The sequence below is a fragment of the Bufo gargarizans genome, unplaced genomic scaffold (assembly GCF_014858855.1).
Source record: "Bufo gargarizans isolate SCDJY-AF-19 unplaced genomic scaffold, ASM1485885v1 fragScaff_scaffold_249_pilon, whole genome shotgun sequence".
Taxonomy (NCBI): Eukaryota; Metazoa; Chordata; class Amphibia; order Anura; family Bufonidae; genus Bufo; species Bufo gargarizans.
This window is the reverse complement of record NW_025334076.1, coordinates 218,054-229,733: the sequence shown is the minus strand read 5'-3', so window position 1 is coordinate 229,733 and position 11,680 is coordinate 218,054.

The window sequence follows — 11,680 nt, the reverse complement described above, 5'->3', positions numbered from 1 at the left end:
CACGCGGACACATTCGCAAATCCTCGTCCCCGGCAGGGGCTGGATTTTTCTTTGTGAAAAAGAAGGGCGGCGAGTTGAGGCCTTGCATCGATTACAGGGGTCTCAATCGCATCACGATCAAGAACGCTTACCCGATACCCTTGATTTCCGAGCTGTTCGATCGCCTCAAAGGGGCCACGGTCTTTACCAAACTCGACCTGAGGGCGGCATATAACCTGGTAAGGATCAAGGCGGGCGATGAGTGGAAGACCGCGTTTAACACCAGGACCGGTCATTATGAATCCTTGGTTATGCCCTTTGGGTTGTGCAATGCGCCCGCAGTCTTCCAGGAATTCATCAACGATGTTTTCCGTGACCTGTTGCAGCAGTGTGTGGTGGTCTATTTGGATGACATCTTGGTATATTCTGCATCCATGGAGGCCCACATTCTGGATGTCAGACGAGTGTTGCAACGCTTACGAGAGAACAAGCTGTTCGGTAAGCTTGAGAAATGCGAATTTCACCGATCCCAGGTAACCTTCTTAGGTTACATCATTTCCGCTGAGGGGTTCTCCATGGATCCTGAGAAGGTTTCGGCTGTCTTACAGTGGCCCCAGCCCAGTGGGCTTCGTGCCCTGCAGCGCTTTTTGGGCTTCGCCAATTATTATCGGAAGTTCATCAGGGACTTTTCCATGCTAGCCAAGCCTCTCACGGATCTGACCAGGAAGGGCAGTAATCCTCAGGTCTGGCCGCTCGAGGCCATCCGAGCTTTTGAGGCTCTAAAGTCCGCCTTTGTGTCGGCTCCGATTCTGTCGCATCCCAACCCTGGGTTGCCTTTTGTCCTCGAGGTGGACGCGTCTGAGACGGGAGTAGGCGCCCTCCTGTCTCAGCGTAGAACACCAGAGGGTCCTCTGCTTCCTTGTGGGTTTTACTCCCGGAAACTGTCTTCCGCGGAGTGCAACTATCAGATTGGTGACAGGGAGTTATTGGCCATCGTGCAGGCCCTTAAAGAATGGAGGCACTTGCTCGAGGGCTCGGTGGTTCCGGTTCTCATCCTGACGGACCACAAGAATCTGACCTACCTCTCTGAGGCCAAGAGATTGACACCACGTCAGGCCAGATGGGCTCTGTTCTTGTCACGTTTTAATTACGTGGTCTCCTACCTACCCGGCTCCAAGAACATCAGAGCGGATGCCTTATCACGGCAGTACTCCGAGCTGTCCGGGGAGGAGTCGATTCCGACTACGGTCATACCCCCGAATCAGATCCTGGCCGCTATTCGCACCAGCCTGACTTCTCCTCTGGGTGAGCAGATTTTGGCGGCTCAATCTGGTGCTCCCTCTGGGAGACCCAACGGCAGATGTTTTGTGCCTGAGGAGTTGCGCACTCGGTTGTTGCGAACCTACCATAACTCCAAGGCCGCGGGGCACCCTGGAAAGAATCAGCTGTCCTGGGCGGTTTCACGTCTGTTCTGGTGGCCTTCTCTACGTTCCGACATCGCCGCATATGTAGCGGCATGCTCCGTTTGTGCCCAGAGTAAGTCCCCTCGGCACCTTCCGTTGGGCCTTTTGCAACCCATAGCCACCGGGGAGCGTCCATGGTCACACCTGGGGATGGATTTCATTGTGGACCTCCCTGCATCCCGAGGCCATACGGTCATTCTCATGATTGTGGATCGGTTTTCCAAAATGTGCCACTGTGTTCCTCTCAAGAAGTTACCCTCTGCACAAGAGTTGGCCTCGATTTTTGCCAGGGAGGTCTTCCGGTTGCACGGTTTGCCCAAGGAGATTGTGTCGGATCGGGGGAGTCAGTTTGTGTCCAGGTTCTGGCGCGCCTTTTGCTCCCAGTTGGGGATTCATCTCTCTTTCTCCTCGGCCTACCACCCTCAGTCCAATGGGGCCGCAGAACGATCCAATCAGGCCTTGGAGCAATTCCTTCGTTGCTATGTCTCCGATCACCAAGACAATTGGGTTGACCTCCTGCCTTGGGCTGAGTTTGCCAGGAACACGGCGGTGAACTCTTCCTCTGGGACGTCTCCCTTCATGGCCAATTATGGGTTCCAACCTGCCGTGTTACCGGAGGTATTCTCTCCCCAGGATATTCCGGCTGTGGAGGATCACCTTTCCGTCCTACGTGCTTCTTGGGTACAGATCCAGAGGTCCCTTGAGGTCTCTGCGCAGCGCCAGAAACTCCAGGCTGATCGCAGACGAGCGCCCGCTCCTTCCTACCAGGTCGGAGACCGCGTATGGTTGTCCACCCGCAACCTCAACCTTCGAGTGCCCACTCCCAAGCTGGCGCCTCGCTTTGTTGGTCCCTTCCGAGTGCTTCGCAGGGTAAACCCGGTAGCCTATGCCCTTGCGCTTCCTCCTGGCATGCGGATCTCCAACGTGTTTCATGTCTCCCTGTTGAAGCCACTGGTGTGTAATCGTTTCACTTCCTCGATTCCTCGGCCTCGTCCGGTCCAAGTGGGCAATCGTGAGGAGTATGAGGTGAGCAATATCCTGGACTCACGCCTGGTCCGCGGCCGGGTGCAGTTTTTGGTCCATTGGCGTGGTTATGGTCCAGAGGAGCGTTCCTGGGTTCCCTCCGCAGATGTCCATGCTCCTGTCTTGCTCCGAGCCTTCCACGCACGCTTCCCTCAGAAACCGTTCCTTACTCCGCGGAGGAGGGGCCCTTGAGGGGGAGGTACTGTCATGGTCTTACCTCCTTGCTGTTCCCTTCGTTTGACATGTGCTGGCGGCCATCTTGGTTTCTGGGTTTTCTTGTAGCCTCCCACCCTGCGGCTCCTCCTTCCCACTGGGAGGAGCTGGATGCCTAGCTCATATATATAGGAGGTCTGTGGCTTCAGTTCCTTGCTTGGTCCTCCTGTGTTCACATGCTTCCAAGACTGCTGCTGCTTCTGGTTCCTGATCCTGGCCTCGTCTGACTACCCCGTTGGTTCCTGATTCCGGCTTCGTCTGACTACCCCGTTGGTTCCTGATTCCGGCTTCGTCTGACTACCCCGTTGGTTCCTGATTCCGGCTTCGTCTGACTACCCCGTTGGTTCCTGTTCCTGGCTTCGTCTGACTACCCTTCTGGTTCCTGACCTCTGTCTCCGCAAGACCCTGCTTCGGTTTAGCCATCCGTTCGGACTTTGCTTACGGCTTGCTCTTCAATAAAACCTTATTTTCCACTTATCTCTTGTTGTACGTCTGGTTCATGGTTCCATGACACTAATCCTCCCACCATCATCACATACTCCTCAGGTAGAATCCAACCTTGCAGGCCAAAGACTTAACCCTCCACCGCCATCACAGACTCCTCAGGTAAAAGCCTATCAAGTAAACCTTTGAACAATACCCCATCATCATCATCATCACAGACTCCCCACATAAAAGCTATCACCACAAGCCAAGGATGGGTTCCCCTACTATCATAGCAGACTCTCCCCAGGTAGAATTGATCCCCTTGGACCATCATCACCTACTATTCAGATAGAGATTATCCCGTGGGCCGAGAACTACCCAGGTAGAAGCCAACTCCTCGGGCCGAGGACTAATCCTCCCACCATCATCACAGACTTCGCAGGTACAAGTAAACCTTATGGGGAGGAGTAAAAACTTCCACCATTACAAACACCACAGGTAGAAAGCCAACTCGGGCTAAGGACTAATCCCCCCACCATCATCATAGACACCTCAGATAGACGCCAACCCTCCCAGGCTGAGAACTGTCCTCATCATGACAGACTCCACAGGCAGACGTTAATCCAATAAACCGAGATCCTATACACTCACCATCATCACAGACTCTTTAGGTAGGAGCCAACCCCACGGCCAATAACTAATCCTCCCACCATCATCACAGACTCCTCTGGTAAAAGCCAAACTTCCTGGTCAAGGGACTAATCCTTGCACCATTATCACAGCACAGACTCCTCATATAGAAGCCAAAGGCCAAACAATAATACCTCCACCATCGTCACAGACTCCCCAGGTAAAAGCTAACCCCTAGGATTGATGATCATGCCCCCCAAAATCATTACAGCCTCCCCAGTTGGAATCCAACCCTGCAGGCCAAGGACTTATCTGTCGACCCATTATCATAGACTCCTCAGTTAGAAACCAACCCTATAGGCTGAGAACTAATCCTACCAGCATCTTCACAGGTTCCCCAGGTAGAAGCCAGCTTTGCGGACCAAGAACTAATCCCCCACCATCAACACAGACTTCTCAGATACCAAACCCATGGCTGAGGACTAATTCTCTCTCTATAATCACAGACTTCCCATCTAGAAGCCAACCCCATGGCCCGAGAACTACTCCTTTCACCATTTTCACAGACTTCCCAGGTAGAAGCCAACCCTGCAGGTTGAGAACTAATACTCCCACCATCATCATAAACTACCCAGGTGGAAGCCAACCTACATGGGCTGAGGAATATTCATCCCACCATCATTATAGAATAACCCGGTAAAAGCTACCCCACGGGTTGAGAATTAATCCTCCCACAGTTTTCACAGACTGTCATGGTAGAAGTCAACCCTGTATGCCGAGAACTAATCCCTGCAGCATCATCACAGACTACGCACATAGGATCCAACCCTGCAATCCAAGGACTAATCTTCCAACCATCATAATATACTCTTCAAGTAGAAGCCAACCCTGGAGTCTAAGGACTAATCTTCCCACCATCATCATAGACTCTTCAAGTAGAAGCCAACGCTGCGGTCCATGGACTACTCCTTCTACCATTTTCATATACTTCCCAGGAAGAATTCAACCCTGCGGGCCAAGAGCTAATCATCCCACCATCATCACAGATTTCCCAGATAAAAGCCAACACCGCAGGCCAAAAAACTAATCTTCCCACCATCATTATCATAGACTACTCAGCTAGAATCCAATCCCGCGGTCCGAGGACAGTCTAACATTATTATTGCATACTCCTCAGGTAGAAGCCAACCTTGCAGGCCGATGACTCCATCAACACAGACTACTCAAGTAGAAGTCTCTAAGTCTGAGATCCTACACTGTAACACTCCTCCCAAAATCATTACCCTAGTAGAACAAGAATTTGGCTTCCGTACCTACCCCAATAAACTATCTTATCTAGGCATTTACCTCACTCCCCAACTTTCCAATATCCATAAAGTGAACTATCTCCCCCTCTATCGAGAGATCATGTCTGATCTGGGCAAATGGGACTCGCCTCTGTTAACCTCGTTAGGCAGAATCCACACCATCAAAATGGTAATCTTACCGCATTTGTTATACCTATTTAGGACTCAATTCCAGTCCCCCTGGCAGATGTCCACCAGCTCCATCTAAACCTTTCATCCTTCATCTGGAACGTCGGAGGCCAAGGATTAAGCTAGAGGTCATGTTCCTACACAAGCAAATGGGAGGCCTCTCGGTCCCCAATTTCATTAAGTACTATAAAGCAGAACGACTAGCACAATTCCTCCTGGTCCACGTTCGTCAATGCCCTCCGATGTGCGTAGCCCTAGAGACGTCCATGATCACCCTCTCTCCTGGGCTGCATTATTTTGGGACACAAACCCTCTGCCCTCTGACCTTAGGTCTACGGCCCTGTTATCTTTTTACTGAGCTTTTACTGAGCTTTGTTTAACTGACTGGGTAGTCTGTGATGATAATGGGTAAGTAGTCTTCGGCGTGTAGGGTTGGCTTCTACCTGGGGAGTCTGTGATAATGGTGGAAGGTTTAGTCCTTGACCAGTTGGGTTGGCTTCTATCCAAGGAGTCAGGAGTCTGTGATAATGGCGGGAGGATTAGTCTTCAGCCCAGCGGGTTGCTTCTACCTACATAGTCTGTGATGATGGTGGAATTAGTTTTTGGTGAGTGGGGTTGGCTTTTACCTCGGTAGTCTAGCATAATGATGGGAGAATTCTCCCTCATCTGTGAGGTTTGCTTCTACCTAGGTAGTCTATGATGATGGTGGAGGTACTAGTCTCTGGCCCGCAGGGATGGATTTTACCTGAATAGTCTGTGATAATGGTGAGAGAATTAGTCCTTGGCCTTCGGGGTTAGCTTCAACCTGGGTAGTCAGTGATGTCCTCGGCCCATGGGTTTGGCTTCTACCTGAGGAGTGTGTGATAATGGTGGGAAGATTTGTTCTCGGCCCACGGGTTTGCTTTATCCTGGGTAGTCTATGATGATTGTGGGAGGATTAGTTCTCAGTCTAAGGGGTAATTTTCTACTTGGGTAGTCTATATTGATGGTGGGAGGATTAGTTAGTAACCCATGAGGTAGGCTTCTACCTGGGGAGTCTGTGATAATGGTGGGAGGATTATTCCTTGGCCAGTAGAGTTGGCATCTACCGGAGAAAACTCTTGCAAAAGGACATTAAGGTTGGGAAGAGAAATAGCTGAGTGATTGTGAGGAGCAGGTCATCTGCGAATAGATTCACCTGTAATTCCTAAGTCCCGATAGTAATCCCTGTAATGGGGTCTTGCCATATAAGGGCAGCTAGAGGTTCGATTGCTAAAGCAAAATGGGCTGGAGATAGGGGCATCCCTGCCTTGTACCTCTTCCAATTTTAATAGGTGAGGGGGGAGTAGAGGGCAGTTTCAAGAAAGCTGTGGGGTGGGAATAAAGGGTTGTCAGTGCTTGAACAAAAGGGCCATGAAATTCCATTACCCTAAGAACTGATAACAGGTATTCCAAAGAAAGGCAATCAAAGGCTTTTTCTTAGTCCAATGAAAGTAATGTCAAGGGAAGGTGATGTTAGTGGGACCATGAGATTACATTACATATTTTGCTAACATTATCAAGGGCTTCACGTTGGGGAATGAATCCCACATGATCAGGATAGACCAGTAAGCCTGACATCAATAGTGGGGAAATTAATGGAAACCATACTTAAGGAGAGGATTGTGGAACATTTAAAATCCCATGGATTGAAAGATGAAGAACAGCATGGGTTTACTTCAGGGAGATCATGTCAGACTAATCTTATAGATTTTTTTGATTGGGTGACTAAAATAATAGATGGCGGAGGTGCAGTAGACATCGCTTATCTGGACTTTAGTAAGGCTTTTGATACTGTCCCACATAGAAGGCTTATCAATAAAGTGCAGTCTTTGGGCTTGGACTCCCATATTGCTGAATGGATTAGGCAGCGGCTGAGGGACAGACAGCAGAGGGTTGTAGTCAATGGAGTATATTCAGACCAAGGTCTTGTTACCAGTGGGGTACCTCAGGGATCTGTTCTGGGACCCATATCATTTAATATCTTTATCAGCGACATTGCAGAAGGCCTCGATGGTAAGGTGGGTCTTTTTGCTGATGACACAAAGATTTGTAACAGGGTTGATGTTCCTGGAGGGATACACCAAATGGAAAAGGACTTAGGAAAACTAGAGGAATGGTCAAAAATCTGGCAACTAAAATGTAATGTTGATAAGTGCAAGATAATGCACCTGGGGCGTAAAAACCCAAGAGCAGAATATACAATCAGTGATACAGTCCTAACCTCAGTATCTGAGGAAAGGGGTTTAGGGACCATTATTTCAGAAGACTTAAAGGTAGGCAGACCATGTCACAGAGCAGCAGGAGAGGCTAGCAGAATGCTGGGGTGTATAGGGAGAAGCATTACCAGTAGACAGAGGGGGCGCTCATGCCGCTCTACAGAGCACTAGTGAGACCTCATCTGGAGTATTGTGCGCAGTACTGGAGACCATATCTCCAGAAGGATACTGATACTTTGGAGAGAGTTCAGAGAAGAGCTACTAAACTGGTCCATGGATTGCAGGATAAAACTTACCAGGAAAGGTGAAAGGACCTTAACATGTAGAGCTTGGAAGAAAGACGAGACAGAGGGGAGATGAGAGAGACGGCTAAATACATAAAGGGAAGCAACAAGGGAAAAGAGGAGAGAAGATTTACAAGAAGGAAAACTGCCACAAGAGGACATAGTGTTACATTAGAGGGGCAAAGGTTTAACAGTAATATCAGGAAGTATTACTTTACTGAGAGAGTAGTGGATGCATGGAATAGCCTTCCTGCAGAAGTGGTAGCTGCAAATACAGTGAAGGAGGTTAAGCATGCATGGGATAGGCATAAGGCCATCCTTCATATAAGATAGGGTCGGGGGCTATTCATAGTATTCAGTATATGTGGCAGACTAGATGGGCCAAATGGGTCTTATCTGCCGACACATTCTAGGTTTCTATGTAATTGATTTAATCTGCGAGCTAAAATAGATGTAAAATTCTTGGTGTCAAGGTTTAAAAGAGATATTGGCCTATAGTTGGCTGGGGAGAGAGGGTTCCTATTAGGTTTGGGAATGACTGTATAAGAGCAACAAGGAACTCATCTGGCATTCCATGGCCCTGAGGAAGGTGGTTGCAGTAGGTCTAAGGGTCCATTCACACGTCCTGTTTTTTTTTCATCCTGAAAAACGGTCCGTTTTTTGCGGATCCGTTGTTTCTGAAAATGTTTCCGTATGTCATCCGTTTTTTTGCGGATCCGCAAAAAACGGAAACATGTATACATTTCAATAATCAAATAAAGTTGTTTGGATTTCTTTGAAAAAAAAAAAAAAAAAAAAAATTTGTTATGTGTTTCCAGGAACGGAATCCGCAAAAAACGGATGACATACGGAATGACATCCGAATGTCATCCGTTTTTTGCGGTTCCATTGACTTTGTATTGTACCAGGATCCGATTTTTCAGGACAAGAATAGGACATGTTTTATATTTAAACGGACATGCGGAACGGAACAACGGAAACGGACAGCACACATTGTGCTGTCCGATTTTTTCCAGGACCCATTGAAAATGAATGGGTCCAGATCTGGTCCTGATCTGTTCCTGAAAAAACGGAACAGATCAGGAAAGAAAAAACGGACGTGTGAATGGACCCTTAATGTGAGGAGTAAGGATTGTGGAGAATTTTTAAAAAAATAGAGGGCAGTCAGGCCATCTGGGCCAGAGGTATTCCAAAGTTTCAGGTGTTTGAGGGTAATTTCGACTTCAGTGACAGATATCTCCCTATTAAGCTGCTGCAGGGCCTCTGGGGTAAGTTTGGCCAAGTTAGCTTTAGAAAGGAAAGCATCAGTGAGTGTGGGGGATCGAGGCTGGCGGTGCCTGTAGAGAGCTTGGTAGAAGTTAGTGAAGGTATCGTATATACGGTAATGGTTACTCGTGACCTGATCTTCTTGAGTTTGAATCCTAAGGACTTGATTAATGTGTCGTTAAGTTTTGAGACTTCTAGCCAGAAGCTTGTCAGGCTTGTTGGCCCACTTATAGTACTTTGCTTTGGTCCAGCGTAAGGCCTTCACTGTCCTATGAGATAGGATAGTGTCCAATTGCAATTTAGTGGCTTTAATAGCCTGATGTAGGTATAAGGATGGGTGTTGTTGGTGAGCATGGACTAGCCTGGCTAATTTAGATTCTAGGGATGTCTGTACCTGGTCCTTGTCTCTCTTCTTCTTTCACGCTATTTTCCTCTGATGAAAGCTTCATAGGAGAGCCATACCCAGTGCGGGGAGGAGTCTGTGGTGGCATTTTCACTGAAGAAGTGAGTCACATCAGTGACAATCTAGGCCAAGGACTCATTTAGGAGCCAGGAGAAAGGAACTAACCTTTTGGGCGTAAAATCAAAAACAGAAAAAACAATATCATGGTCGGACCATGCTGAGATAATATGTCTACTATACAAAAGAAGTGGGAGAGCATTAGCTGAGGATATAATCATATCAATACAGGTTTAAAATATTTTTAAAGATGCAGAAGTCTGACACAACTTCAGCTGAAACAAATTTTGCCTACATGGAGGCGGTACTATACGCAGCATTAAAACCAAAGTGTTTGAACAAATGGACTTCAGATCCGAAGCTCAATTCGCTCAACACTAACCATCATCATAGACTACCCAGGAAAAAGACAACCTTGCAGATTAAGGACTAATTCTCCCACCATTATCGCAAAGTCTTCAGGTGGAAGCCAACCCCACGAGCCGAAGACTAATCTCCATAACTTCACAGACTACCCAGATATAAGCCAACCATGGAGGCCGAGGACTAATCGTCCCACCATCATCATAGACTACCCAGCTAGAAGACAACCTTGCAACCCCACCATCATTACAGACTACCCAGGCCAAGGGCTATTCCTCCCACCATCATCATAGACTATTGACGTAATAGCCACCCCACCTGCCAATGACTAATCCTCCCACCATTACCACAGACTACTAAAATAAACGTATAGTGCCTTGGAGCAGGGGGTACTTTGACGTTTGGACTTTTACCTAGTTGTCCTATGCAAAGTTAAAACGTATTACTTTGTTTCACTTGAAAGGGTTGAGATATATATGCTGTTCATTATCACTGTATTTGCAAGGCTTCGTGGAAAGGGTTAATAAATACTGAGAGACTTTTAGGACTTTGAATGAGAAGCTGGTAATTTTCCACTGGTGCCATAGAGTCCAAAGAAGAATGTGTTTTGGAGGGTTAAAGCCAGATGTTGTTTACCACCAAAGCCAAACAGAGTGACCTTTTGAATGTCTGGTGTTAGCTCTGTTGTTATGTCTGGCAACTTGTTTTTGTCAGGAAAAGCCATTGAGTATCATTGAAGCTGTAATGTAAGTCTGTGAGAGATGGAAAGTGTAACATTGTATCTGTGTGTGCTGAGCTTCTCCACTCTACCCATCCCACTAGAAGGTTCCAGCCTAGCTAGAAAGTGTATAGAAGGAAAAGAGTCAGAGCCCCTAGTGTTCTGCAGTTAGGGACCAGTGTTTGGAGAAGAAGACTCATGCCAGTCTGCATGAGTGACCAGAAGAAGACGCTGAGATGGGGGCGCTGAGCCACAGACCATGGGTCACCAGCCCTGTGACCAAGGAGCCATCCAAACTACTGAGCTACAGATAATGGGCCTCCAGCCTTTAGCCAGGGTACCAGCCTTCTGAGGGAGAGGGATAGCTAGGTCAAGCCTTTCCTCAGCATGAAGCCCTTTTTCTGCCAGGGAGGAGAATGGAGAAGCCAGCCCCATGCCTCATCTCAGGGGGGAAACTGGAGAAGCCAGCCCTATGCCTCGTCTCAGGGAGGAGACTGGATAAGCCAGCCCTATGCCTCATCTCAGGGAGGAGAATGGAGAAGCCAGCCCTATGCCTCACCTGTATTGTTTTGTCTGTAATTTTATTGGTACTGTTTTCGGCACCTTTTTTGTTTTGTAGGATCTTCACTTAATAAAAAGTAAATAAAAAGTAAATAAATAAAAAATAAATGATAACAAAATTTAAAAATTGAATAAAAAAATAAATAAATAACCCCTTAGTGACCAGGCTCATTTTCACCTTAAGGACCAGCCATTTTTTGCAAATCTGACGTGTGTCACTTTAAGTGCTGATAACTTTAAAACGCTTTTACTTATCGAGGCCATTCTGAGACTGTTTTTTGTTACATATTGTACTACATGACACTGGTAAAATGGAGCAAAAAAAAATTCATTTTCATTTATAAAAAAATACCAAAATTTACCAAAAAGTTAGAAAAATCAGCAAATTTCCAAGTTTCAATTTCTCACTTTTATAATAGATAGTAATACCTACAAAAATGGTAATTACTTTACATTTCCCATATGTCTACTTCATGTTTGGATCATTTTGGGAATGACATTTTATTTTTTGGGGACATTACAAGGCTTAGAAGTTTAGAAGCAAATCTTGAATTTTTTTCAAAGATTTTCAAAACCCACTTT